Source organism: Asparagus officinalis, chromosome 3 (assembly GCF_001876935.1).
Source record: "Asparagus officinalis chromosome 3, Aspof.V1, whole genome shotgun sequence".
NCBI lineage: Eukaryota > Viridiplantae > Streptophyta > Magnoliopsida > Asparagales > Asparagaceae > Asparagus > Asparagus officinalis.
Window position 1 is genome coordinate 25,557,766 of NC_033796.1, and position 5,251 is coordinate 25,563,016.

Consider the following 5,251-nt stretch of genomic DNA (forward strand, 5'->3'; position numbering starts at 1 on the left):
GAACTTTTTTGACACTTTAATACCCTACATTTTTACATTTTGAACTTGGGTACACAAAGTTTTATTTTTTACATTTTGATATTGAAGGCTTGGGGTATAAAAGTTAAAAAAAATTGTGTACAATTTAGAGTATGAAAGTTTAAAAATTTATAAATTTTATGGTACCCGAGTGTCAGAAAAACCTCCGCGGGTATCAAAGTCAGGTATCAAAGATTCAAAAGTGTTAAACAAGGACTTTAGGGTATCAAAACTAAAAGAGATATAAACTTTATGGTACTAGAGTGTAAACATGTTTAATATACTTCTTGTTGTGCCAAAAGCTGTGTCGAGTAACCAAACCAAACGTCAATCCAAGAGAGCCAAACGAACTAAATATCAATGCACAAACAAAACACCAATTTTAACGTGGTTCGACAAGTTGCCTATGTCCACGGGACAAGAAGGGGATAGGGTTTTTCACTAATAGAGAAGAAGAGTACAAATTGAGATTACACATCACTCGAAAGAACAAACTAATCTCACCAAAAAAACTCTTAATCTCTCCAAACAAAACCCTAACCAAAAGCTCAAAAAATACCTCTTTTTGTGCTCCAAATATCACTCAATCAATGCCTAATCAAAGCCCAATCAAAGCCTAAATAAAGCCAAAGAAACCCTAAAAAATGTGTCTCTATTTATAACAAAACACAATCCCAAACTGATTGGGATTCTAAAAATGAGTCTGCCACACCCTGGTGTGGCACACACCACATCCTGGTGTGGCACACACCACACCCATAGTAAACAGGGCAGATTCTGCCACACCCATGACAGACACCACACCAGGGTGTGGTGGAGCCTGTTTTGCTTATTCTTCACGTTTTTCTCAATTCCTTCCTCAATTTCTTCACCGTTTTCACAATTCTCCACCTCGGCGAAGTTTTCCCAAAACTGAGCCTACACCAACCAAAACAAATGTCTTATTTGTTGCATCCAGTACGCCACGGCAACAGACTCATGACAACAGGCTCCATCCACACAAGTCGAGACCCAAACGGGAGTGCGGACACTCACCCAAATGTCGGTATGTGCTCACCAAATCGGCTGTATCAAAACTGACTGCTTACGTATCCTCTTGCCTAAGGAATCAAGCCTTCATGTAGTTCACCCAAACAGCCTCCAAAGGCCCTCAAACAAATAGAAAAGTCTGCAACTCTTCCCCAATATCGTCAATGGATCTGCAACTGATAGCGGCCCCAAACTAATACAAATCAAACACCTCCATCTGAGGTGAACCAATGGACGTATCCAAATCATGTCCACCAGCTGCAACCGAATCCAAAATCAATCCATCATCTGCATCTGAAATCAAATGATCCCCAACCTGTGTCACCTCAGCTGGAATCCCAAATAACGTAGTATGATCTGGAGTATGTGGAATAAGTTCCACCCAACATGAAGTAGCATCATCCTCCACCTGCTGCGATATCCAAACAACCTGATCAACACTCTCCACCTGCTGAGAGTCAAAAGTGATATTCCTGCTCAGAACAAAATCAGAAGCTCCCAAACGATAATCAAATGAGCCTCCGAATCCCAAACGTGCAATCGGATCAAATCTCACATCCTCGATATGACCAAATGCTGGGTAACCAAATATCCGACGCCGACCAAAATCTGAAGTAGCTCCACCAAATCCAATAACTCCTAATGCAGCAGTCGTTGACCTATGACTAAGATGACCCAAATATGTCGAAGCTCCAGAACCAATGCTCGACAACCAACGTCGATCCTCCTCCAGAAAGGAACGACCCATCGAAACTGTCATCTCATCTTGTCGCCCCAAAGTCTCCGCACTAATGAAGTGTCTCCTATTGCCGTGAGCTCGGCACAAATGCAAGAAAGGACCCCTACCAAAGCTAGAACAACGAGTTACCTTTCTGCCAATACACTTCTTCTAATGTTGTTGATTTCTAGGACTTTACACCAACGGGAACTGGTCGCGACCCAATAATGCCTAGAACAATCACTAACTATAAAAACTACAAAACGATTACCTCCTAATGATGCCTCCTTAGAAGGCCCCCAAATATCTAACTGAACACCTCCTAAAAGACCCCTCGCTCGATGGATAGGAGTGCCAAACTCTACCTTGGTCTTGCTCATCCCAATGTGCTCAAAGAACTTCCATCTGCAGGTCAAAGTACTCCTTAACAACCTATGCACGGCATCACCAATCAAATACCCCAGCACCAAATAACGTCACAATCTAGCCAAATCCAATGAAGTCGTCAGAGCTCTATCAATCACCGTGCTCCCAAGCAAATAGTATAGGTTAATCTTTCTGACACTCTTCATCACAATCATGGACCTAAATGTAACCTTCAAGCGTGCATCCGTCAAGGTCACCCTATAGCCTGATGCCTTCAAAGTTCCAAGTGAAATGATATTCTTCTTCAACTGAGGAACAAACCTCACTCTAACCAACTCCCGAATCACCTCGTCACTCATCCTGATCTGAACGGTACCGATACCACCAATAGAGTATTTATGATCATTCCCCATGAGCACGAAATCCCATCTTTCCAACTCCTGAAAGCTGGAGAACCAATCCCTCCTAGGGCAAATATGGTATGTAACGCCCGAATCCAACATCCACTCTGTAGAGTAGGCAACACAAACTGATGACAGTGAAGATAATGAGTAGCCTGAAGAATCCGAATCTGAATTGTTGCCACTAGTCTTGACAATATTCACCTCTGAAGCTTGTACAGCTTTCCCCTTATTCTTTCCGGCTTGATCATTCAATTTTGGGCATTCAGCTTTCCAATGTTCATCTTCTTTACAAAAAGCACACTGATTCCTACGAATTCTAAGATGTGCTCCTCTAGAATGTGACCTTCTATCTTGGTTTGGACTCTTTGCTCTTGCAACCAATGCCCCCGCTACAGGCTCAATAGAAATCTCATCGTCCTTCTTTCTAAGTTGGTAATTCACTAATGCAGCGGTGACCTCACTATATAAAAGAGATGTCTTCCCATTAATAAGAGTAAGGACAAACGTCTCATATTCCTCGTCGGGCAAGGAACTCAATAATAATAATGCCTTGTCCTCATCTTCAACAATGACATCTACATTCGTCAAATCTGCAAGAAGGTTTGTGTAGTGGTTCATGTGATCACTAATGGATGTCCCCTTCTTTAATTGGAAGCGATAAAACCTCCTCTTCAAATACAAGTGGTTTTCAACGCTCTTCGTCAAGTACTTACTCTTTAGGACCTCCCAAATCTTCTTCACAGAAGTCACATTCATCACATCATATTTTAGATCTTGAGTGAGACAAGACCTAATCACACCACACGCTGTCCAATTCATCTTTTTCCAAACATTCTCATCGATGTCGTCCGGTTTCTCGTCCAACTCCAACGTATCTTCTAAATTCTGCGCATTGAGCGCATCCAAGACTTCGCATCGCCAAAGTCGTCCAACTCCAACGTATCTTCTAAATTCTGCGCATTGAGCGCATCCAAGACTTCGCATCGCCAAAGTCCAAAATTGTTAGTGCCATCCAAGACTTCGCATCGCCAAAGTCCAAAATTGTTAGTGCCATTGAACTTCTTCACGTCAATCTTCATTGAGTGGATACCAAAATGTTGTGCCAAAAGTTGTGTCGAGTAACCAAACCAAACGTCAATCTAAGAGAGCCAAATGAACTAAATATCAATGCACAAATAACACACCAATTTTAACGTGGTTCGACAAGTTGCCTACGTCCACAGGGCAAAAAAGGGATGGAGTTTTTCACTAATAGAGAAGAAGAGTATAAATTGAAATTACAAATCACTCGAAAGAACAAACTAATCTCACCAACAAAACTCTTAATCTCTCCAAACAAAACCCTAACCAAAAGCTCAAAAAATACCTCTTTTTGTGCTCCAAATATCCCTCAATCAATGCTTAATCAAAGCCCAATCAAAGACTAAACAAAGCCAAAGAAACCCTAAAAAACGTGTCTCTATTTATAACAAAACACAATCTCAAACTGATTGGGGTTCTAAAAACAAGTCTGCTACATCCTGGTGTGGCACACATCACACTCATGGCAAACAGGACAGTTTCTGTCACACCAGGGTGTGGCAGACACCACACCCATGGCAGACAGGGCAGATTCTGTCACACTCATGGCAGACACAACACCAGGATGTGGTGGAGCCTGTTTTGCTTATTCTTCACGTTTTTCTCAATTCCTTCCTCAATTCATTCGCCGTTTTCACACTTCTTATATCAAAATTGAGAAACTAACTCATAGGCTGGCCATTTGAGTTCGTTTCTATTCTTTTGTTTGCACTGACATTAGTGTGAGCTTTCCATTCAAAATGCTCCATTTTGGGGTGATTTCATTTTCAAGACAGCTCAGCACAACAAGTACCATGTCAGCATGTTATATTGTGCAAACAAACATGTGAAAATAAAGAAAGTTATGTGTTGACACCACTTTTTCAGTACTTGTCAGCGTTTCAGTGCAAACAAACAGCCCCTTGAAGAAATAAAGAGGAAAGAAGAGAAGAATATTAAATAGGAAAATATAATTGGAAAATTTTCCAATTTCACCCTTCAAATCATAATTCCAAAGAGCAAATGTCCACCACTCATTATTTTTGATTGATCTCACTTGCTTTTTTATATAACGGTATAGATAAGGAAATAAATAATACGGCCATTAGTTTAATCAATAATGTATAAGTTTTGAATGGTAAAAAAACAAGTCAAGAAAGTAGAGACCAAAGGCATTGGCGTCTCGTAGTTAGATTGCATGCATTAATTTTGTTGTGAGTTGTAGACTCACCTTGTTTTATTTTAGTCCCACGTCCTCAAATTTTATAATAATTAAGCACTTATTAATAAGAATTAAATAACTTCATATTTACTTCTTGCCCTACTGTTGGACTTCTCTTACATATAATGAAAAAAAAATCTTTTCTCAAAAATGTAATATTTTAATTCTGTATACACTGTGATAGTGTTAAACAATAACTTAGGACATTTATTGGAAAGTATAAAATTAGAGTTTGACCAAGTTTAACTATGAATGTGGGTGTAAATTTTATTTTAATAATTTTTTTAATATGTACTTACGCATTGCTACTTTTTCGGGATAAAAAAGCAAAAATGCCAACTTATTATGTGTAAAATAAATTAGGGATATCAATTGTTATAGAAGGAAAATAATGACTAAAGATTATGTTTCACCATTCTTTTAGATGATTAATTA